The following is a 26768-nucleotide window of genomic DNA, read 5'->3' as shown; positions in this document are numbered from 1 at the left end:
AACACTCTTTAAAATTTAATTTTCTGAAGGAGGAGGAGCCAAGATGGCCAAATAGGAACAGCTCCGGTCTACAGCTCCCAGCGTGAGCGAGGCAGAAGATGGGTGATTTCTGCATTTCCATCTGAGGTACTGGGTTCATCTCACTAGGGAGTGCCAGACAGTGGGCGCAGGACAGTGGGTGCATCGCATGGTGCGCCAGCCGAAGCAGGGCGAGGCATTGCCTCACTTGGGAAGCGTGAGGGGTCAGGGAGTTCCCTTCCCTGGTCAAGGAAAGGGGTGACAGACGACACCTGGAAAATCGGGCCACTCCCACCCGAATACTGCACTTTTCCGATGGGCTTAGGAAACGGCGCACCAGGAGATTATATCCCGCACCTGGCTCAGAGGGTCCTACGCCCACGGAGTCTCGCTGATTGCTAGCACAGCAGTCTGAGATCAAACAGCAAGGCGGCAGCGAGGCTGGGGGAGGGGCGCCCGCCATTGCCCAGCCTCACTTAGGTAAACAAAGCAGCCCGGAAGCTCGAACTGGGTGGAGCCCACCACAGCTCAAGGAGGCCTGCCTGCCTCTGTAGGCTCCACCTCTGGGGGCAGGGCACAGACAAACAAAAAGACAGCAGTAACCTCTGCAGACTTAAATGTCCCTGTCTGACAGCTTTGAGGAGAGCAGTGGTTGTCCCAGCACGCAGCTGGAGATCTGAGAACGGGCAGACTGCCTTCTCAAGTGGATCCCTGACCCCTGACCCCCGAGCAGCCTAACTGGGAGGCACCCCCCAGTAGGGGCAGACTGACACCTCACACGGCCGGGTACTCCTCTGAGACAAAACTTCCAGAGGAATGATCGGACAGCAGCATTCGCAGATCATGAAAATCCATGGTTCTGCAGACACCGCTGCTGACACCCAAGCAAACAGGGTCTGGAGTGGACCTCTAGCAAACTCCAACAGACCTGCAGCTGAGGGTCCTGTCTGTTAGAAGGAAAACTAACAAACAGAAAGGACATCCACACCAAAAACCCATCTGTACATCACCATCATCAAAGACCAAAAGTAGTTAAAACCACAAAGATGGGGAAAAAACAGAGCAGAAAAACTGGAAACCCTAAAAAGCAGAGCGCCTCTCCTCCTCCAAAGGAATGCAGTTCCTCACCATCAACGGAACAAAGCTGGATGGAGAATGACTTTGACAAGTTGAGAGAAGAAGGCTCTAGACGATCAAACTACTCTGAGCTACAGGAGGAAATTCAAATCAAAGGCAAAGAAGTTGAAATCTTTGAAAAAACTTTAGACGAATGTATAACTAGAATAACCAATACAGAGAAGTGCTTAAAGGAGCTGATGGAGCTGAAAGCCAAGGCTCGAGAACTACGTGAAGAATGCAGAAGCCTCAGGAGCCGATGCGATCAACTGGAAGAAAGGGTATCAGTGATGGAAGATGAAATGAATGAAATGAAGCGAGAAGGGAAGTTTAGAGAAAAAAGAATAAAAAGAAACGAACAAAGCCTCCAAGAAATATGGGACTATGTGAAAAGACCAAATCTGCATCTGATTGGTGTACCTGAAAGTGACTGGGAGAATGGAACCAAGTTGGAAAACATTCGTCAGTATATTATCCAGAAGAACTTCCCCAACATAGCAACGCAGGCCAACATTCAAATTCAGGAAATACAGAGAACACCACAAAGATACCCCTCGAGAAGAGCAACCCCAAGACACATAATTGTCAGATTCACCAAAGTTGAAATGAAGGAAAAAATGTAAAGGGCAGCCAGAGAGAAAGGTCAAGTTACCCACAAAGGGAAGCCCATCAGACTAACAGCAGATGTCTCTGCAGAAACCCTACAAGCCAGAAGAGAGTGGGGGCCAATATTCAACATTCTTAAAGAATTTTCAACCCAGAATTTCATATCCAGTCAAACTAAGCTTCATAAGTGAAGGAGAAATAAAATCCTTTACAGACAAGCAAATGCTGAGAGATTTTGTCACCACCAGGCCTGCCCTAAAAGAGCTCCTGAAGGAAGCACTAAACATGGAAAGGCACAACTGGTACCAGCCGCTGCAAAATCATGCCAAAATGTAAAGACCATCGAGACTAGGAAGAAACTGCATCAACTAACGAGCAAAATAACCAGCTAACATCATAATGACAGGATCAAATTCACACATAACAATATTAACTTTAAATGTAAACGGACTAAATGCTCCAATTAAAAGACACAGACTGGCAAATTGGATAAAGAGCCAAGACCCATCAGTGAGCTGTATTCAGGAAACCCATCTCATGTGCAGAGACACACATAGGCTCAAAATAAAAGGATGGAGGAAGATCTACCCAGCAAATGGAAAACAAAAAAAGGCAGGGGTTGCAATCCTAGTCTCTGATAAAACAGACTTTAAACCAACAAAGATCAAAAGAGACAAAGAAGGGCATTACATAATGGTAAAGGGATCAATTCAACAAGAAGAGCTAACTATCCTAAATATATATGCACCCAATACAGGAGCACCCAGATTCATAAAGCAAGTCCTGAGTGACCTACAAAGAGACTTAGACTCCCACACAATAATAATGGGAGACTTTAACACCCCACTGTCAACGTTAGACAGATCAACGAGACAGAAAGTTAACAAGGATACCCAGGAATTGAACTCAGCTCTGCACCAAGTGGAACTAATAGACATCTATGGAACTCTCCACCCCAAATCAACAGAATATACATTTTTTTCAGCACCACACCACACCTATTCCAAAATTGACCACATAGTTGGAAGTAAAGCTCTCATCAGCAAATGTAAAAGAACAGAAATTATAACAAACTGTCTCTCAGACCACAGTGTAATCAAACTAGAACTCAGGATTAAGAAACTCACTCAAAACCGCTCAACTACATGGAAACTGAACAACCTGCTCCTGAATGACTACTGGGTACATAACGAAATGAAGGCAGAAATAAAGATGTTCTTTGAAACCAACAAAAATAAAGACACAACGTACCAGAATCTCTGGGACACATTCAAAGCAGTGTGTACAGGGAAATTTATAGCACTAAATGCCCACAAGAGAAAGCAGGAAAGATCCAAAATTGACACCCTAACATCACAATTAAAAGAACTAGAAAAGCAAGAGCAAACACATTCAAAAGCTAGCAGAAGGCAAGAAATAATAAAATCAGAGCAGAACTGAAGGAAATAGAGACAAAAAAAACTCTTTAAAAAATTAATGAATCCAGGAGCTTGTTTTTTGAAAGGATCAACAAAATTGATAGACCGCTAGCAAGACTAATAAAGAAAAAAAGAGAGAAGAATCAAATAGACACAATAAAAAATGATAAAGGGGATATCACCACTGATCCCACAGAAATACAAACTACCATCAGAGAATACTACAAACACCTCTACACAAATAAACTAGAAAATCTAGAAGAAATGGATAAATTCCTCGAACATACGCCCTCCCAAGACTAAACCAGGAAGAAGTTGAATCTCTGAATAGACCAATAACAGGAGCTGAAATTGTGGCAATAATCAATAGCTTACCAACCAAAAAGAATTCAGGACCAGATGGATTCACAGCCGAATTCTACCAGAGGTACAAGGAGGAACTGGTACCATTCCTTCTGAAACTATTACAATCAATAGATAAAGAGGGAATCCTCCCTAACTCATTTTATGAGGCCAGCATCATCCTGATACCAAAGCCGGGCAGAGACACAACCAAAAAAGAGAATTTTAGACCAATATCCTTGATGAACATTGATGCAAAAATCCTCAATAAAATACTGGCAAACCGAATCCAGCAGCACATCAAAAAGCTTATCCACCATGATCAAGTGGGCTTCATCCCTGGGATGCAAGGCTGGTTCAATATACGCAAATCAATAAGTGTAATCCAGCATATAAACAGAACCAAAGACAAAAACCACATGATTATCTCAATAGATGCAGAAAAGGCCTTTGACAAAATTCAACAACCCTTCATGCTAAAAACTCTCAATAAATTAGGTATTGATGGGACGTATCTCAAAATAATAAGAGGTATCTATGACAAACCCACAGCCAATATCATACTGAATGGGCAAAAACTGGAAGCATTCCCTTTGAAAACTGGCACAAGACAGGGATGCCCTCTCTCACCACTCCTATTCAACACAGTGTTGGAAGTTCTGGCCAGGGCAATTAGGCAGGAGAAGGAAATAAAGGGTATTCAATTAGGAAAAGAGGAAGTCAAATTGTCCCTGTTTGCAGATGACATGATTGTATATCTAGAAAACCCCATTGTCTCAGCCCAAAATCTCCTTAAGCTGATAAGCAACTTCAGCAAAGTCTCAGGATACAAAATCAATGTACAAAAATCACAGGCATTCTTATACACCAATAACAGACAAACAGAGAGCCAAATCATGAGTGAACTCCCATTCACAATTGCTTCAAAGAATAAAATACTTAGGAATCCAACTTACAAGGGACATGAAGGACCTCTTCAAGGAGAACTATAAACCACTGCTCAATGAAATTAAAGAGGATACAAACAAATGGAAGAACATTCCATGCTCATGGGTAGGAAGAATCAATATTGTGAAAATGGCCATACTGCCCAAGGTAATTTATAGATTCAATGCCATCCCCATCAAGCTACCAATGACTTTCTTCACAGAATTGGAAAAAACTACTTTAAAGTTCATATGGAACCAAAAAAGAGCCCGCATCGCCAAGTCAATCCTAAGCCAAAAGAACAAAGCTGGAGGCATCATGCTACCTGACTTCAAACTATACTGCAAAGCTACAGTAACCAAAACAGCATGATACTGGTACCAAAACAGAGGTATAGATCAATGGAACAGAACAGAGCCCTCAGAAATAATGCTGTTTATCTACAACTATCTGATCTTTGACAAACCTGACAAAAACAAGAAATGGGGAAAGGATTCCCTATTTAATAAATGGTGCTGGGAAAACTGGCTAGCCATATGTAGAAAGCTGAAACTGGATCCCTTCCTTACACCTTATACAAAAATTAATTCAAGATGGATTAAAGACTTAAATGTTAGACTTAAAACCATAAAAACCCTAGAAGAAAACCTAGGCAATACCATTCAGGACACAGGCATGGGCAAGGACTTCATGTCTAAAACACCAAAAGCAATGGCAACAAAAGCCAAAATTGATAAAAGGGATCTAATTAAACTAAAGAGCTTCTGCACAGCCAAAGAAACTACCATCAGAGTGAACAGGCAACCTACAGAATGGGAGAAAATTTTTGCAATCTACTCATCTGACAAAGGGCTAATATCCAGAATCTACAATGAACTCCAACAAATTTACAAGAAAAAAGCAAACAACCCCATCAAAAAGTGGGCAAAGGACATGAACAGACACTTCTCAAAAGAAGACATTTATGCAGCCAAAAGACACATGAAAAAATGCTCATCATCACTGGCCATCAGAGAAATGCAAATCAAAACCACAGTGAGATACCATCTCACACCAGTTAGAATGGCAATCATTAAAAAGTCAGGAAACAACAGGTGCTGGAGAGGTTGTGGAGAAATAGGAACACTTTTACACTGTTGGTGGGACTGTAAACTAGTTCAACCATTGTGGAAGTCAGTGTGACGATTCCTCAGGGATCCAGAACTAGAAATACCATTTGACCCAGCCATCCCATTACTGGGTATACACCCAAAGGAGTATAAATCATGCTGCTATAAAGACACATGCACACGTATGTTTATTGTGGCACTGTTCACAATAACAAAGACTTGGAACCAACCCAAATGTCCAACAATGATAGAGTGGATTAAGAAAATGCAGCATATATACACCATGGAATACTATGCAGCCATAAAAAATGATGAGTTCACGTCCTTTGTAGGGACATGGATGAAATTGGAAATCATCATTCTCAGTAAACTATCGCAAGGGCAAAAAACCAAACACCACATGTTCTCACTCATAGATGGGAATTGAACAATGAGAACACATGGACACAGGAAGAGGAACATCACACTCTGGGGACTGTTGTGGGGTGGGGGGAGGAGGGAGGGATAGCATTAGGAGATATACCTAATGCTAAATGACGAGTTAATGGGTGCAGCACACCAGCACGGCACATGTATACATACATAACTAACCTGCACATTGTGCACATGTACCCTAAAACTTAAAGTATAATAATAAAAAAAAATTATTTTTCTGATTTAAAAGCCATTGAAATCAAAATGGTATGGTGCTGGCATAAAAACAGATAAATATATACACCAATGGAATAGACTTGTGAGTCCAGAAGTAAACCCAAACATTTATGGCCAATTTATTTTGACAAAGGTACCAAGATCATTTAATAAAGAAATAATAATCTCTTCAACAGATGGTGTTGGGACATCTAGATGTCCACATGCAAGAAAATGAAGTTTGGCCCCTACCTTATCCTATATACAAAGATTTACTAAAAATAGATCAACAACCTAAATATAAGAACTAAAATGATAAAACTCTTAGAAGAAAACATAGGGATAAATCTTCATGAGCTTAGATTTGGCAATGAATTCTTAGATATGGCACAAAACACACGAGCAACAAAGAAAACAGATAAATTGTACTTCATCAAACTTAAACACATTTGTGAATCAAAGGACATTATCAAGAAAGTGCAAAGACACCCTACAGAATGGGAGAAAATATTAAATATTTGCCAATCATATATCTGAGAAGTGTTTAATATATAGAATATAGAACTCCTACAACTCAGTAACAGAAAGACAAATAATCCAATTTCACAAATGGACAAAGGACTTAAATAGATACTTCTCTAAGGAGGATATGCAAATGATCAATAAGCACATGAAATGATGCCCAATATCATTAGCCATTAGGGGAGTGCAAATAAAAATCATAATGTGATACCACTTCACACCTACTAGGATAGCTATAACACACACAGACACACACACACACACCTCCCAGAAAATAACAAGTGTTGGCAAGGATGTGAAGAAATTGGAACCCGTGTATATTGCTAGTAGGAATATAAAGTGGTACAGCCATTGTGAAAAACAGTTTTCGAGGTCCCTCAAAAAGCCAAACAGAATGACCATATGACTCAGCAATTCCACCTCTAGTACCTAGGTGTATGCCTGAAATAATTGAAAACAGGAACTCAAATAGACACTTGTATGTGAAAGTTCATGGCAGTAATATTTATAGTAGCCAAAAGGCCACACAACTCAACTATCTATCAACAGATAAATGGATAAGCAAACTGTGGTATATTCGTACAATGGAATATTATTCAGCCAGAAAAAGAGGAATGATACGCTAGAACAGGGGTGAACCTTGAAAACATTTTGCTAACTGAAGTCAACTAGACACAAAAGGAAAAATATTATATGCTTCCATGTATATAAAATATCTAGAATTAGCAAATTCATGGAGACAGAAAGTAAAATAGAGGTTACTAGGTAATGAGGGGAAAGAGAAATGGGAGGTTATTGCTTAATGAATGAATACAGAGTTTTCGTTTGGGATAAAAAAAGTTTTCGAAAATAGTGGTGACAGTTGCATAACATTGTGAATGTAATTAATGCCAATGAATTGTACACTTAAAATTAGTAAAAATTGCAAATTATATGCTCTAGGTATTTACCACCATATATTTTTGTACAATAAAAATGTAGAAAAAGTTTGGGCAATATTACGTAAGTAAGCTGAGAGAGCAGATAAATATCAGAAAAAAATTAATCTGTGTTTTAGGGTCTTATAATTTTAAGATGAGAAAATCGAAATAAATCATTCAGTCAAAAAAAACCCCAAACATTATTATATACCATTCAGATATCATCACGTTTCGAACCCTTGATTTCTTTTTCCTTTTTTTTTTTTTTTTTTGAGACGGAGTCTGGCTCTGTTGCCCAGGCTGCAGTGCAGTGGCGCAATCTCGGCTCACTGCAAGCTCCGCCTCAGCCTCCCGAGTAGCTGGGATTACAGGCGCCCGCCACCATGCCTGGCTAATTTTTTGTATTTTTAGTAGAGACGGGTTTCACCGTGTTAGCCAGGATGGTCTCGATCTCCTGACCTCGTGATCTGCCCACCTTGGCCTCCCAAAGTGCTGGGATTACAGGCGTGAGCCACCTCGCCCAGCCGATTTCTTTTTTATTCATGAGTCTAAGTATATCTATATTCTCTGGATTCGAAAAGGTCTAGGCCTCAAAGGAACGTGAGCTACTCTGGCCATTTTTTTTCTTCCTACTGCCTGTGTAATTGTGGAATATTCTGGCCATTTTTGATGGACAGTGATGGCATCTGTTACTTCATTGGTGGGGCTTAATGAACAGGTTCCACTTATTTAGTTGCAACATCAAACAGAAAGCTGAGAAACTTTTGGACATAGATTTCCCATAAGAAAGTTATCCTTTCTATGAATTCTGTAACGTGAAATTTTTCTTTCTGAACAAAAAGTGAACATGGAACTTGGCATGACTTCCTTGAGAATATTAACCATTATCATTTATTGTTTTCGTTATGTTTTTCTTCAAGAGGGTCTATAAACAGGAGTTTGGTAAAGAGTTTTTTTTTTTTTTTTTTTTTGAGATGGAGGCTGGCTCTGTCGCCCAGGCTGGAGTGCAGTGGTGCGATCTCCTCTCACTGCAAGCTCTGCCTCCCGGGTTCACCCCATTCTCCTGCCTCAGCCTCCCGAGTAGCTGGGAGTACAGGTGCCCGCCACCACACCCAGCTGATTTTTTGTATTTTTAGTAGAGAGGAGGTTTCACCGTGTTAGCCAGGATGGTCTCAATCTCCTGACCTCGTGATCCACCCGCCTCGGCCTCCCAAAGTACTGGGATTACAGGCGTGAGCCACGGCGCCCGGCCTGGTCAAGAGCTTTTAGAGCAGATAGTGATATAGGAAATCCGGTTGGCTGGGTCCTAGGGGTTGGAAAAAAGGATGTTTGAGGCTGAGACAGGATAGAGGCAATGGGTGCTGGGTAGTGCGTGAGCCCTTTATGAGAAATCTGGGCAGCTAGGCAGAACCCAGCTACTGGGTGCCTGAGCAGCAGGTCATTTGCTGGGAGAGAGGAGGATGACAAGTAGCAAAGCTAATGTGGGTACTCAGTCAGTCTCTTGTGATCTGCCTGAAATCCTTCTTAAAGAATGAAATGGATTTAAATAAATGAGAAACAATGCTTCCTGCATGGGAGTGAACATAAATATGGTTGAACCTACAGGTGAGAGCAAGGAGAGAGCCTGGGCTAAAGGAAATTGGTACAGGAAGAATTGAAAGTGCTCTTATGTTTGTGAAAACATTGTCTGTGGTAAGGCACTAATTAAACCTCAGTGCTCTGGTTGTTCATTGATGCAGAATTTAAGAGATATTCCTTAGTAAAATGTTATGGTCATCTTGGAAGCCCTGTTGGCAAAACAAAGACGAAAGTATCTTCATTTATCACTATATTAAATCAACATGACAAGAATGGGAGTGTTAAGAGGGAAAAAACAAAGGTTCAAATGCTATGTTTTTAATCTAGAAAAAAGAAAATCTTCCTGCTTTAATTACAAATTTTAGACTTTAAAAAATGAGTTTATCATTTGTAGTCTCAGGAAAAAGTATTCCCCACAAAATAAAGAAGATGCTCTGTATAACATAGCCCAAAATAGATTTGGGGTTGTTCTAATAAAGAAGGATACTTATTTGATGTATATGCTCACTTGCCTTAGTAGCCAAGAGCTACATGGAGTGTTTACTGTATGCTCAGAGATGTTCTAGGTACTTTAAGTGTATCCTGCTCAGAAATGTTCCAGGCACTTTAAGTGTATCAAGTTATTTAATGCTGTCTCTGAGCCAGGTACTACTATTATCTCCACCCTAGAGATGTAGAAAATGAAACATCAAGAGATAAAACAATTTGCCAAAGAGCCCACAACAAGCCACAGTCAATGTTGAAACACCAGTGTCTACATCCAGAGTCCGTACTCCTAACTGCTGTATTATCCCACCTCTCACAACTAAAAGGAAAGGCCTTGGTTGGTGCAAAGAAATGATGCCAAATCAGTGCTTGCATAGTGTGATCCAGAAGACACTGGTCCCTCACTACGTTTCATGGCACTGGTGAAATGCTGAGTATTACGTGTCCCTCTTCCCCCCATCCATTGCAGAACCAGAGTAAGTACTAGTATTAAAGGCTCTGAAAGTTTTGTCATAAATAAATCTTTTAATAATACTGGTACACCCAGCACAGGATCTTCATTTGTATAATATCTTATTACTGTATCTCAAAATCAGTATTATATGGGTTACACTTTGAGAAATACTGCCTTAAAAAATAAAAACACTGTGGTAATAACTGGCCATACTCCAAAAATACTTGTTGCTAACAGTTTCTTTGACTAATGCAAACCTGGAAGCCTAATTTTGAGAATCATATGTAGTAAGCAAGGCAGACCCATTCTTTAGATTCAGTGAAATGAGGCTTAAAGATAATACCGTACATTGTTCCTTGATCAAGAAAATATTATCCAAATTTGATTTTTCTTTAAAAATCTTTTTTAAATTTTTGTGGGTACATAGTAGGTATATACATTTATCATGTACGTGAGATGTTTTCATACAGGCATTCCATGTGAAATAAGCACATTATGGAGAATGACGTATCCATCCCCTCAAGCATTTATTCTTTAAGTTATAAACAATCCAATTAGGTTATTATTGACTATAGTCACCTTGTTATGCTATCAAATAGTAGGTCTTATTCATTCTTTCTGTGTTTTTGTGCCCATTAATCCATTAATTATTTTTATCAATTAACACATTAGCCCATTAATTAACCCATTACCCATTAATTTTTCTAGGCTTAGATATCTCTTTTCTATCTGCATTTATTTTATTTTGCTTTTCTCATATTCTTCTGGTCTTATGTTAGTCTGTATTGGCTATGGTCAGTTTCTTATTTCAGGACATTTTACTGCTTACAGATTATTTTGGGGCTCAGCTAATGAAATCTTTCAAAATTCACTTAAAAGAGCTCATCTTCATCAGCTGATTTTCATGAGTTTTTTTCCATACAGAAAATACGACAGAAAAATTTACTTGTCTTTAAATATGTATAAGCAGCTTGAGTCTGTTCTCTGGATGCCTCAGTGATGGAGAAGGGAGGTGGTTAGATCCTCCCTTTTTGGCTAAAAGAGTAATTACTGAATTGGTTGCTGAACTGAAAATGGATTTCCCAAAATTGTCAGAAATATGAGCCCTGTGAAAAATTCCACCCTCTGCTCCCTACTCTCCTGAATAACCCTATGCCCTATTTCTCAGGATCTGGTCCTTTTAAACCACTGTATTCTATATTTACAGTTTTTATATTGCTTTCTATATGACTGGTAACAGTTTTAAATAGCAGTTTAAAAAGTTATATGATTCTGTGAAAATATTCTTTCTCCACTAATGTTCTGACAGATTTATAAATGTCAAAGCCATTATTTCTTTATAGAAATGAATTTAAGAGACACAAGTTCCATAAGTGACCATAAAATTATGACAGAATTCACAAGCCACAGAAATAAATTTGTTTCATTCTCTCATAGTCATATCACAAATAAGTTTTTCGCTTTGAGATGGTAGAAGTTTTGGGGGCCGTAAATGCCTTCATATTTTAAAAAAATACTTATGTTTACCTGCATGGGCCTAGTCCATGTTTCACATGAGGACTAACTATATTTCTTGCCAGGCTATAGCCCAAACTGGAATTTCCTGTAAACCAGTTACAGGCTATGTGTTTATGTATATGCATATGTGTGTGTATGTGTTTATAAGATAAAATAATGTTTAAAGGTAAAACAGTGAGACATATCGCCCATAAATCCACTACTGTAAACAACCACTATTAATACTTTAGTGACATTTCTTGCAATATATTTTTTTCTATCATACCTTTACAGCACTGAGTATAACATTAAGTTTTTTGTTCCTGTTGTTAATTTCATAGGTAAAACCTTTACTCCCTTAAATTTCCACTTCTTTAATTATTATTGAGCCTGAGTATTTCTCCTAAACAAATTACAGGCTCTATTTTTGCTTTTTTCTTGTTCTTTGTCCATATGATATATTTTTTTGCATGTTCTTGTATAAAATTTTGTTTTTCTCATCCATTAGAGACAGCCTGTGTTTGAATCTTGGTTCCACCATTCACTAACTGTGTGTCTTGGGCAGCTTTTTTAAGCTTTCTGCATTTTTGGCTTCTCATCTATGAAATGAGGTTAGTAGCATCTACCTTCCAAGGCTCAATAAACATTAAATGAATTAAATATGTAAACCACAGTGCCTGGCTGTGGTAGGCACATTACGTGTTCACCATCCATTTCACTTTCCTTGACATGGAGCTAAATGTATTCATAAACTCCAGCTCCCCAAGAATCTAGGTAAGGTCACCTAAGTCTTGGCAGTGGAATGTAAACAGAAGTGATGTGTCACTTGTAGACTGCTGCAGGTAAGTCTTCTTTATTCCATCCACACTGCTAGAAGTGAATGACTCTGAGATGAAAAGGTTACAGGATGGCAAGAAGGTGTTTCCCCAAATCATCACTTAGAGGAAAGGCACATGGAAAAGCCACCTGACTCATACCAGATTCTACTAATATCTACCCAATTTTTTTTTATAAAGCCACTGGGATTTGGGGGTTTATTGATTGTAGCAGCTAGAGTTATTTACTCTGCAATGCATTTGCTCATGGTAAATACTTCAGCAATAGAAGCTATTGACATTATTATTATTATTCACAATAAAAAGTGATGGCCAATGCCAGCTTTAGACTTGAATCATACTTAATATTAATTGGTCAGATGGATTAAAAAAATTTCCTTCACTCTGAAAACCTTCTCTCCTTACCTCATTTTTTTTTCCAGCTGTGACTCACCCTTACCTCATTAAAAAAGGCATTGTATGTCCTCAGGAGGCTGTGTTCATAAGAATGATAAAGTACAGTAAGTATTTTATATTTTATTATAATCAGTTCCATTTCTTTAAGGTCTCCATCTAACCTGTACTTCTTAAAGCCACTGGTTCTTATTCATCTGCATGATTGCTTTTATGAAAAAGAAATTAATACAATATGTAGGTGGAAGGTACTTATTAGTAATGTTTGATCTATAGTCATAAATCTGTTTGGACATAATTTTGAGTATGTAGAGACTAACAAACTTAAGTGCATGGACATGCGATTCCGTTGAAGTATTGCAAATTATTCACAGACAAATGAGTAGGTATAAGAGGCCTAAAATAGTATGAAGTAGAAAAATTTAACCTCATTTAAAAAGCCCCACATATTCCACGTATATATTTCTGGGAATGAGAAATAATTTCAAAGTGTTCTGATATCAAGTATTCTGTTTTTTTTTTTTTAAAGGTTTTACACTAAGGACCCATTTAGTGGCTAGCATTTTGTGACTCTCACAGTACCCAGCTGAGGTGAATGGATGGGATGGTTGGTTGTTCTTGGTTGAATTAAATTACGTTTCTTCACAGTGACCTCTGGGGGATTCTTCTACTCTTCCTTCAATCCACCAGTTCCTTCCCATCTCATCTATTCTTTCCCAGATTTCTCACAAAGGCAAAAATGGCCCAAAGGGCTTTGCTGTATAACTAGGTGTTGGGAGGCTGAAGTACTGATGGATCCCTTTCCCTGGATTTATTTTAGTGTGGTCATGACTAATTGACTATTAAAATGGGAGTGAGGAGGACCTCTTGTCAGCAAATGAGGCATATTTGGGATTGATGGCTTTCCTACTCACAAAAAGGCGCATCAAACTTAATGTAAGACACCAGGCACAACTACTAAGTACAATTAGTAAATGGGTAATCGCATTTTCATATTATTATCTCATTTGACCCTCATAGCAGCCTTTCCTGTGACATGGGAGGAAAATAGTATTATCTTCCTTTTATTGAAGAGAATACAATCAGAGATGGTAAGACAAGAGCCAGTATGTTCTGCTTAAACCTGAATCTACACCATGCTAATATTCCAAAAAGTATGAAGAACCTACTATGGCCAGGTTCCACTGTAATTGCTGTGTGACCTTGGGCAAGTTACTTAATCTGTCTGTGCCTCAGTTTCATCAGCTGTAAAATGGGAATAATAATACTGACTTTATGGGGTTGCTGGAGGATTAAATAAGTTAACTTATATAGTGTCCTGAGAACAGTTCTGGGGCATACTATGCATTCAATAAGTATAAGTTATAATATATTGTGGTAATAAAAATTATTACTCCTAATTAGTAAGTAAAAGAATTTAGTTTCAAAACAAGGTTTTCTAACTCCAAATCCAGTGTTCTTTCAATCATAGCACAGCTGTCTCAGACTACATTACTATTCCCCCAAAGTCAGTTAGGTGTCATATGACCCCACAGAATAAAGTTAGTATTATGTCTTATATCAATATCAACAATTTAGTGCTAAAATACTAAACAACTACTTAAATATCATAAACATACACTAATGTACATGGTATTTTTATTCACCTTTAAAGATTCATAAACTGTAAAATTCATTCTCTTAGTTTACTTTTGAGTTTTTTGTTTTTTTTTTAAGAGACAGGGTCTCACTCTGTCACCCAGGCTGTGGTTCAGTGGTCACCGTAGCCTCAAACTCCTGGGCAATCCCACCTTAGCCTCCCAAAGCCTTAAGTACAGTTTCCTGTGAATATTCTGGAAGGAATTTTTCTAACATTAGAAGTCAATATAAGCACATCTTGATTCAGGGATTTAAAACTACTCAGAAACCTGAATAATAATCCTTTATAAAAAAATCTTTTATTTTAGGCTTGGGGGACCATGTGAAGGTTTGTTATATTATATAGGTAAACTCGTGTCATGGGGTTTGTTTGTAAAGATTATTTAATCACCCAGATATTAAGCCCACCACCCAATAGTTTTTTTCTGCTCTTCTCCCTCCTGCCACCCTCACCCTCAAGTACACCCCAGTGTGTTGTTCCCTTGTGTTCATGAGTTTTCATAATTTAACTCCTGTTTATAAGTGAGAACATGTGGTATTTGGTATTCTGTTCCTGTTTTAGTTTGCTAAGGTTAATGACCTCCAGCTCCATCCATGTTCCTACAAAAGACATGATCTTGTTCTTCTTTTTTTCCATTCTTTTGGTACTTTTATTTATTTTCTTTTTTTAAAATTATTATACTTTGATCTTGTTCTTTTTCATGGTTGCATAGTATTCCATGGTGTATATGTACTGCATTTTGTTTTTCCAGTACCCAGAGGAATATAAATCATTCATCATAAAGACACATACATATGACTGTTCATTGGATAATAATTCTTATTCATTGATTTATTCACTCAAGAAGTATTTACTGAGTTCTTCTACATGTAAGCATTGTGTTATTCTCTATGAAGATGAAAAGTGTCTTCAAGTTTCCTGACTTCAAAAGCAGAAAACATAATAATTTTGCTTGAAATTTCCATCTCAGTGTTAACAATAAATGAGAGAAAAATAACTGAATTTTTCCTAAATTATTTTTTTAAAGAGGGTGTGAAAAGGATGATAGTGTTATTGCTTCTCTAATTAGCATGTACTAAAACAACAACAACAAAATAATTGTCCTTCTCTCTGCAAAACCTGCAACTCATTTTAATTCCTCAAATATTTGTTATTGACACAGCACATCACTAGGTGGACACAGTCCTTGTCCTCTAGCAATTTGTGGTATAGCAGAGCAGATAACGATAATACAAGGCAGAAAATGATCCATGGTTTTCAAATGATATGTATTTAGAGAAAGGTAATGCTGAAGTGATAGAAGTAATCAAAGTTTTGTAAAAGAGGTAGTATGTAAACACGGTCTTGAAAAGTAAGTAGAATTTTGACAAGTGCTATTGTTGCAGGGACTAGAAAAGTTTCGTATAATACAGAGCTACTGCGCTGTCCAATATGGTAGCCGCCAGCCACATGTAGCTATTTAAATTTAAACTTAAACTGGTTAAAATTAAACAAAATAAAAAATTCAGTTCCTTGGTCACACTAGTCACCTTTCAAATGCTTTATAGCCATGATATGATATTGGCTATAATATTGAGCAGCACAGAGTAGAACATTTTTATCATAACAGAAGTATCTATTGGAAGGGGTGCTACAGGAGTGGGAATGAAGAAAGGTCAGGAGGTGGAAATAATGAATTATCTAAATTTCTGTCCAAGCCCTTAGATAAAACATCAGAAATAATGATATATCCATGTATTTCCTCCCCAAATCTAAATTGGAAATACATGCCTATGTAAGGATCAATGACTCAATTGTTTCAGTGGCAGGTCTGGTTCAATAATCATGCTGATTTCATACTATAAATCAATAATGAAGACATAAAACTTAACAGGCTTATCTAATTGCTTCATCTATCTGAGCATGCAGATCACAGTGGCTGAAAGCCAGGCCCTAGGGCACAGCCAAATGTGGGTGCTGCTGTTTCTTCTGGCAGGAACCTGTTGTCTGAGTGGGTCCATGCTGCATGACTTGGGGCTGTCACAGTTGCAGTTCACTAAGAGCATGTTCATTATTAAATTATTTACTTCTTTGGAAATAGTGACAGCATCCACTGCAAGCCTAAAAGGTAGTTAGACACTTGAGGAACTAAACTCTAAGAAACAAGTCCTGTTCTGTGAATATGGATGAACTGAGCAATGTGTGACCACAATCATTGATAAACTTGTGAAGTGCAAACTTCATCATTTTGATAAGAGCTTCTGTTTGTTCTGTTAGAGGGGAGGTTTGGCTCAGCCTCCTAAAGTTGTAGTGGTGTTTTTACAAAGACAGCCAGGCAAAGGTCTCATTTTCCTTGAGGTACAAATAGGGCCAGGAAACCATGTAACAAGGCTTAAGAAATCTATGGGTTTTTGAGGACTTAATCTGGGAGTAGAACTACTTTCTCAGATACCTGAACTCCCAAGAAGAAAGTCCTTGTGCACAGAACTTGTGGGAGGCTCCATCCGCTGGTCTTTACCTTTGGATACAGTGTGCAAGTTTCATGACAGAATCATTAAGATAATCAAATTGTCCTAATTCTGGTGTGATTCATGGATGTACTCGTAAATTTAGGTAAAGTGAAACTTATCAGCATAGTTTCTGTTCTTTAAAATAAATTGGAAAATATAGACTAAAAAAAAAATAGAAAAAGAAATCTATGGGACTCTAAAAGGTGTCCCTTCATTGGTTAAAAAAGAAAAAAAGAAGGCAGAAAATCCGATTATTTGGGGAAATCATAGAATATGTTGAATCCATATTTTTTGGTTGGTTGGTTCCTCTGTTACTTTTAGACCCAATTATTGCTTATAACTTGAGTCTTTTAAAATATTACTCAACAAAAACAGACTTTTAATGTGCATATGGAGGCCAGTATGATGGTGCATGCCTGTAATCCCAGCACTTTGGGAGGCCAAGGAGGGCAAATTGCATGAGTTCATAAGTTTGAAACAAGCCTGGGCAGCATGCTGAGATCCCATCTCTACGAAAAGTACAAAACTTAGCCAGCATAGCGGTGTATGCCTGTAGTCCCAGCTACTCAGGAGGCTGAGGTGAGAGGATTGCCTGAGCCTGGGAGGCCGAGGCTGCAGTAAGCTGTGTTTGCATCATTGCATTCCAGCCTGGGAGACAAAGTGAGACCCCACCTCCAAAAAAAGTACATATGGTATTTTTTTTGATACTATCATTAAGCATTTTATTTATACATGCTCACTGGACAACAGATAATTGCCCTCTCTTAAAAGAACTTGTGAATATCAACAAAAGGTAGTAAGGCAAACAGTGGGATACTAACTTTAAGTTAGTTTTTAAAAGTAAGATGTAATATATGGATAACTTACATATATATATTTGTTATATTGTTTTTCTTATGAAGGAAGCTTATAGAACCATATTTTTTCTTTCCAAAGACTGGCATTTAGAAGTCATCTAAACTTTTTTTTTTTTTTTTTTAAGATAGAGTTTTGCTCTTGTTGCCCAAGCTGGCTGGAATGCAATGGCACGATATCAGCTCACCACAACCTCTGCCTCCCGGGTACAAGCGATTCTCCTGCTTTAGCCTCCCGAGTAGCTGGGATTACAGGCATGTGCCACCATGCCTAGATAATTTTGTATTTTTAGTGGAGACGGGGTTTCTCCATGTTGGTCAGGCTGGTCTCGAACTCCCAATCTCAGGTGATCCGCCCACCTTGGCCTCCCAAAGTGCTGGTATTACAGGCGTGAGCCACAACGTCCGGCCATCTAAGCATTTTTAGAGCTCCATAATGCTATGGATTGGTGTATCAGAAAGGAATTGCTATGCCATAAAAAGCATTTTTGCAACCCTAGTCATATATGAGCAACTATTTTCATATAATGTGAACCAATGTCAAGAGAAAAAACGAAAAAATATGCATACCAGGAAAACTTAGAGAAATGCAGATTTAATATTTTTCAGTTTATCGTATTTTTGGGTGAATGCTTATAATGACACATGGTTTTCAATTATTTGGTGTTTCTCAACTTTGCATTTGCTTGAGACTATTCACTCAATGAACTCAACATTTTCAAAGGATCAAAGGAGATTTTTTTTTTCTTTTCTGAACACAGAGAAGTGTGGAGAAAAAATTAATTTCAGTTTTCTTTATTTTCAGATTGCTCCTGTGTTTCATAGATGGGAAATCATACTGATGACTCAACCATATATAGCATTATTTTGCTGGTTCATGCTACCTCAGCGGAAAGTAACAAGGCTAATTCTTTTTCTCTGCATGATAAAAATCTATTACGTTTATTGAGAAGCCTACCAGCCAATAGACACATATTTATTTCAGGATAATCTAGCTCCTAAAATACTATCGATGACATTGACCTTTAGCTGGATTGCAAGAACAGAATACGCACAACTCATTTTTTCCCAGTTTCATAATTTTGGCATCCATATATTTTTTTTAGACAAGCTTAGGCTGCCTTTGCTTGGCTATGATAGATATTTTAGAATATCTCTGACTCATGAATATAAATAGTCGTGCAAAAATAAATTTCATAAAACCAGAGCTGGTAACAAAAATCACCTAGAGATCAACAACTCTGAAAGAATCTAGTGTCACATTCCTTAGAATGTCAGATTAAACTAACATGTGCCAGTCAATATTGCTACACTGCGACCCTTGATGCCTCCTAAGCAAAACTATTAAGTCCAACATTCTCTCCTGTAAGCACTTATCTGTAAGGATGGCTAACATGTCCTCTGAAGCAGATATTGAAACTGATTGGACAATAGGTAGATACCAGACAGGGGCCTGGGGGCCGACCTCTAGAAATAGGGGGAGAAAATCTTAATCTGCAACACAATGCCATTCTCTTGAAACCCTATCATTTTCACTTCCCATGTGTCTGCTGCCTGACTGTGAATGGATTTGAAAAGGAATGGTTAGTGCTGAAAATTGGATCAGAGCTAACATTCTCTCATTTTTATCAGCAGCTGCCAAAGGTCATCTGACATAATAGCTGATGAATTCAAGCCCAGTGGATTTCATTTGCAATTTTCAATTTACTGAGGCCTCCAAACCCCACGGTGATAAAAGCTTCCCCTATCGTGGCCTGTCACAAACATCAAGAAACTGCACAAACCCACAAGAAAGAAAAAAGAGAAAGCTGTGCATCATCACAGCTATAGATAAGGAGAACAGGAAGAAATGGTACCATGCGGGAAGGTGGGGAGCAGCAGCCTGTGTGGCTAGTTCTCTAAATGCCAATTGAAACGAAAAGACTATGAGGAACAATCAAATAACTTCCACAGAATAACAAGATGTTTCTTTGGAGCTTTTATGTGAAAATTGCCTTCTAATCTCTGACTTGACACGCTCCCACACAAAAATGGAAGTGTAAATATGCAAATAAATAAATGAATAAATAATCCTTGCTTACCTGGTCATTGGAAAGCACACTCTCTGTGCTGTATTTACCATAGTTTTGCTTCACAAAATGCATGCACATAGAGGGTCTTTGATCATGGAAGTGTAGGCTCAGCACTAAGAAATCATTTTTCTTAATTTTTTTTGGCAGAGAAATGGTAGATCCTTTGATTGATTTGCCAGGGAAGTCAAAGGACTGACATAGCAACTACTTGTAAGTGGATCTAGATGTAGTACATATCAAAGATGCATTAGCAAGAAGAAGAAAGCCATTTTTCCCCTTGTCAAACTATTTACAATGAACTTAGGCAGGATCGAGAACTGAATCCTGTTCCCAGGAAATTGTTCAAACTGAGCAAACCATATGTGTGTTTCTTGGAGAATAGCAAGTTTGATAACTCAGCAGGTCACCTTTGTCCTATCCTACTTGACTCACACCACGGCCTGGCAAGGGAGAAAGCAAATAGATGTCCACTGCTTCAGGTGTAGCTGCTGGGAGAATTTAGTTTCATACAGAGATGTCTTGATCCTGTTTCTACCAAATAGATTCAGGAAGGCTTAAGAAGTTTGTCTGATGCAGTAAGAGGACTTGGCAGTGGGCATGTACCAACCTGCCGAATGCCAATATTTCTGACGACACTTGACAAGAAAATCCGAGAATGATATCAACAGGACCAGAATACTAACTTTATTTGTGTGTTGCTAACTGTGCGCCAATCACAGTTTGGGAAGGAAAAGAGAATAATCCCTGGTTGAACTCATATGGCAGTGAGAGACTGCCTATTGTAGAGTTATTCTTTAAAATTGTCACAGCAAAAATAAAAGTAGGAGCTACTTGTTGTAAGTGAATCTTGAGTTCTTTGAAATTAAACTGTTTCTTAGATTCTTCTATTAGCAAAAAATTTAGCAATCTTTTAATTCTTCAAAGTCTCAACATAGAAAATAGTTTCCTCAGTAGTTGAAAATGACAGGAATTAACATTTTGAAATAAGAGAAATAAAACTTTATTCTAAAGCTGCAGAAAATGTGGAAAGTAACAATATTTTAGCATTTTAGTATTTTTCCCCTACACAAAATTATCAGGATGCCATTTTTTAAAGGTTGCTTTCACCCCACCTTTTTTTTTTTTTTTTTTTAGTTTCTATAGGTTCAATGAGAACTCTCCATGATTGGCAATTTCCATGGGTTCTCTTTCAATTGTTAGCATAATACTGAGACCCCACTGGTGGTAAAATATTATTTAATGGGATCTTAATTTAGACAGGCTTCTGAAAAATACATACAATTTGGTAAGAGTTTTTCATTATCACTGTTCTTCTACGGCAGTGATATAAGGCAAGCTGTACCAATTGGTCTGCAGTTACACAGCATAAAGGTTAATCTCTTTTATGTTCCTTTTATTAGAAAGGCAGATCTGAATCTTCGGGGCAGAGTCCTAAATTGTTCTTATAGATGGATTGGTTCACAGAGACTCTTCCCTCTCATATCCTATGGATAATTACATTCAGTCAGTCCAGAGTATTCACTATAGTTTGAATGGTACAAAAGAGCATTTCTCATTTCATTAATTGTTTTTTCATTCCTTTATGCAGCATTTATTTAGTGCCTACTAAGCACATGTATGTTGAGAACTATAAATAAGACTTTCCCCACTTTCAAGCAGTTTACAAAAGACAGGAGTAAATAATATTTTAAATCTGTCTTCTTTCTTACCCGCGCCACTCCCCACTGCCACCAAATTGAGTTTATGTCATATATCTACTAACACTTTAAAATAATAAAAAGTTTATATTGAGGATTTGGGTGATGGAATAATACCTTTGGCAACCAGATAACATCTTATTTTGTGTTTCCCAATTTTTGGTAATATGTGCATCACCATAACATTTTTTTTTTTTTTTTGCCAAATTGATATACACTCTATTCTTACTTACTAAATAACTTTTCTTTGAACTCAGCTTTAAAAAAATTAAATAAATTCAGTTAGAAAGGCATCATTAGATTTACTACCACAAACAGAAAGCCTGTATCACAAGCTATGAATAAAAAACAATTATAAATATAAGTATATAACTATTATTGTTATATAACCACCTACATTATCTCATGTTCTACGGGCAGTAAAAGTATCACTCTTCGGCAAATACTGGTTTTGTGTATGGTGCTGATAAAAACTACTGCTGCAGATTTGACTGCCATGAGAACAGAAGCTCTGTGAGAACAGGTACTTTGATTTTTTTCTTTCTGTACTCCAACTCCTAGAACAATGCCTACAAATATTAGGTGCTGAAACATAATTTTAAAATAAATAAAAGCCAGTTAGCTTCTGAAAGATCAAGTTGTATTTCTCCTATAGTCATACTCATTGTGCTTTATAACAATTACTTGTTTAATGTTTCTCATAATCACTGCACTCAAAAGCTTTGTTTTTCTTGTTCACTCCTGTTATAATCATTAATGCCTAGAACTATGTCAGGAACATAGTAGGTGCTCAATAAATATTCATTGAATAAAGGGACTTGCCGTTCTAAAGTCATACAGCTTCTATTGCCTCATTGGTCATTTTTTATTAAAGGAGCTCAGTTGGCCAATATTGGCTTAAAGCTATTCAACATATGGCACATTAAATTTAAAAAAGCCTTTGTTGAATAAATAAATAAATAAATGAATGAACATTTTTGTGACACAGAAAAAGAGAGTTAACTCTGTTTATGGAAAGACAGATCTTAAAGGGAGAACAGATAATTCTTTTCAATGCTTAAATGTAGTGCCAATTTTCAATTCTTGAAATAGTCACCCCTGGCAAGGTTTTCTTACAATTTTACAAATTAAGATTGCACTAAAATTTATGTGTTTGTAGAAAAACTGACAAATATTGAGGTCAGCAAATTACACCAAATGGTACCAGCCAGTGATTTGATGGTATATTTTTATTTAAATTGCTTTTATTAATTCCTTGATTTACTTAAGAATCAAGCATCCTGACTAGACAAGTGATATTTACAAAATCTGAGTTTATGTTTTTCTGTTACAAAGACATCCATAAGAAGAAATAGTGAAGAATTAGCTGCATTTCTCTGGTCCCCACCTCCAAAGGAGTATTGTCAATCACTGCCTAAAACACAAGCTTTTGTAGGTTTTGAATGCTTTGAACTGGAAAACGACTATTTTAGTGGATAATTAAAGGGTGTTACAACTGATTGAGCTTGTGTAGAATCAGGAAAATTGGTGGGATTGGATGGACATATAGTTCACAACACTTTTCTTTTGTAATATTTTCTACTGCAAATGATTCTTCAGTTGAAAAATCAAGGCTTGAGCTAAGGTATCACAAATGACTTGATAAAGTATGACTCGAAAATCAAACATCGGGAGAACTATGTTTATCATTTAACAGATCAGACTCAGCTTAAATAAAGGAATGATTTCTTTAACAGACTAATTCCTTCTCATAAATTTACTGATTGAATTATGTATAACCAGTTTCATTTGAGCAAATCTTCATTTCTCTAATCTGTGCTATATGGAATAGGGTTCAGTAAAATATCAATGGGTGTTTTGTTGAAAAGAAAATTTGGGGTCAGAAAAGTTTGGAAAATTTTGGGCTGAACAGATTTTAAAATCTGCCCTTCAGAACATATTGTGACCAGTCAATTCATAAAGGGTAATATTATCAAACATTTAAGTACTCACTACTCAACTCAATCTACATTTCCCATTTTTATAATATCTTTTAAGAAGTAATAAAATTAATGATTTTATTACTGCAATAAATGATTTTATTACATTATGTAATATTTTATTACTGTAATGAAAATGATTTTATTACATTAATGGTTATAACAGGAGTGAACAAGAAAAATAAAGCTTTTGACCAGTGCAGTGATTATGAGAAACATTAAACAAGTAATTATTATAAAGTAATAAAATATTACATTCAATTAAATGTCCCTCTATACTTTTTCCCACTTCCATTCCCTTCTTACTCTTTTCAAAGGCAATCAACATTCTAAATTGATACATTCCCACACATACTATCATAGAATACATGTATATAGTATCGCATGCCTTAAAAGTTATTATACATTGCATAATATTGTAAAAAACTTTTGCAAATTTTCACTGAAAATTACATTTTGTGATATATTTATGTTGATACATGTAGGATGAATTCATTTTAACTTTATATTTAACTGTTATATACATATTTTCAACTTTTTGGTAATATAAATAATGTGGCAAACTTCTCTTCTTGGTTCCAGGATGTTTTCCTTCCTTTTTACTCTTGCGGTGCTCAGTGGGTGTACTCTTGTACACCTAGTGGAGCTCAGCCCCCCCAAAATTTTAGACACCCCGCTGCTGTGAGGGTGGCTTCCAGCAAGTGCAGCAGCTGTCCCAGTGGGGATGTTCCTGATAAGTTCCACAGTCACTCTAACCAACTTCCCAGAGAGTTCAGGAGACCTGCTATGACAAGCTTCCCAGAGAGGTCCATGAACACTCTACCCTGAAAGCTTAAGGATAGCTTTGGGCTTGCCATCTGGGAACCAGCTTTGATCAAGATCAACTCTGCAATCTTGTTTTCCATCCAGTGCAACTACAACTTTTCCAGTGAGGTCTAGGGAAGTCCCCCCTCCCAACCACCTTTTAAGTTTGTTATTTCCTTGGGCACTCTCCTTTAGCCCTACAGCATTCTTTATAGAATTCTTTTTCATTCCCTCTAGTAGTTAATCCTCTGTAAATAGTCTCTCTCTCTCTCTCTCTCTCTCTCTCTCTCTCTCTCTCTATATATATATATATATATATATATATGTATTTTAGACATGAGTTCTCTCTATGTTGTCCAGGCTGGACTCCAACTTCTGGTCTCAAGTAATCCTCCCATCTTAGACTTCCAAAGTGCTGGGATTACAGAAAAGAGTCACCACACCTGGCCATAATGGTTACTAATTCTTTATATGAACTGTAGCTATTGTATTTTTAATGGTTATTAATTTATTAAGAGTTTCTATTGCTTCATGAGTCAATCTAGAAATTTATATTTTCTAGAAAAATATTCACTTCATCTAAGTTTTCAATAAAATCAGCCTAAGTAATTTATTTTATTTATAATTTTTTGCTTTCTATTTTCTCTCCATCTTTATTTTATTTATTTATTTATAATATATTTATTTTATTCCCATAGGTTTTTGGGGAACAGGTGGTATTTGGTTACATGAGTAAGTTCTTTGGTGGTGATTTGTGAGATGTTGGTGCATGCATCACCTGAATAGTATATGCTGAACTCAATTTATAGTCTTTTATCCCTCACTCCTTTCCCACCCTTTCCCCCTAAGTCCCCAAAGTCCATCTTATCATTCTTGTGCATTTGCATCCTCATAGTTTACTTCTCACTTATGAGTGAGAAGATGTGATGTTTGGTTTTTCAATCCTGAGTTCCTTCACTTAGAATAATAGTCTCCAATCCCATCTAGGTAGCTAGAAATGCCACTAATACATTCATTTTTATGGCTGAGTAGTATTCCATCATGTATATATACCACAGTTTCTTTATCCACCCGTTGATTGATGGGCATTTGGGCTGGTTCTGCATTTTTGCAATTACAAATTGTGCTGCTATAAACATGCATGTGCAAGTGCCTTTTTCATGTAATGACTTCTTTTCCTCTGGGTAGATACACAGTAGTGGGACTCCTGAATCAAATGGTAGTCCTTCTTTTAGTTCTTTAGGGAATCTCCATACTTTTTTCCCAATTCCCATCAAAATACCACCATCATTCTTCACAGAACTAGAAAAAATAATCCTGAAATTCATATGAAACCAAAAAAGAGCCCACAGAGCCAAAGCAAGACTAAACAAAAAGAACAAATCTGATGGCATCACATTCCCTGATTTCAAACTATACTATAAGGCCATAGTCACCAAAACAGCATGGTACTTATAAAAACAGGCACATAGACCAATGGAACAGAATAGAAAGTCCAGAAATAAACCCAAATATTTACCCAACCAATCTTTAAAGCAAACAAAATCATAAAATGGGGAAAGGACACACTATTCAACAAATGGTGCTGGGATAATTGGCAAGCTACGTGTAGAAGAATGAAACTGGATCCTCATCTCTCACCTTATACAAAACTCAACTCAAGATGGAGCAAGGACTTAAATCTAAGACCTGAAACTATAAAAATTTTAGAAAATAACATTGGAAAAACCTTTCTAGACATTGGCTTAGGCTAGGATTTCATGACCATGAACCCAAAAGCAAATGCAATAAAAACAAAAATAAGTAGCTGGGACTTAATTAAACTAAAGAGTTTCTGCACGGCAAAAGGAACAGTCAGCAGTGTAAACAGACGACCCATAGAGTGAGAGAAAATCTTTACAATATATACATCCAATAAAGGACTAATACCCAGAATCTACAAAAAACTCAAACAAATTAGCAAGAAGAAAACAAACAATCCCATCAAAAAGTGGGCTAGGGACATGAATAGACAGTTCTCGAAAGAAGATATACAAATGGCTAACAAACATATGAAAAAATGCTCAACATTACTAATGATCAGGGAAATGCAAATCAATACCACAATGTGATATCACCTTACTCCCTCGAGAATGGCCATAACAAAAAATCAAAACATAATAGATGTTGGTGTGGATGCAGTGAATAGGGAACACTTCTACACTGCCAGTGGAAATGTAAACTAGGACAACCACTATGGAAAACAGTAGTATAGTATTTATTATTTTTTAATAATCTTGGTTGGGCATGGTGGCTCATGCCTGTAATCCCCGCACTTTGGGAGGCCAAGGCAGGCGGATAACGAGGTCAGGAGATCAAGACCATCCCGTCCAACATGGTGAA

The sequence above is a fragment of the Pongo pygmaeus genome, chromosome 2 (assembly GCF_028885625.2).
Source record: "Pongo pygmaeus isolate AG05252 chromosome 2, NHGRI_mPonPyg2-v2.0_pri, whole genome shotgun sequence".
NCBI lineage: Eukaryota > Metazoa > Chordata > Mammalia > Primates > Hominidae > Pongo > Pongo pygmaeus.
The sequence above is the reverse complement of the archived record's forward strand: the minus strand, read 5'-3'. Positions refer to the sequence as shown.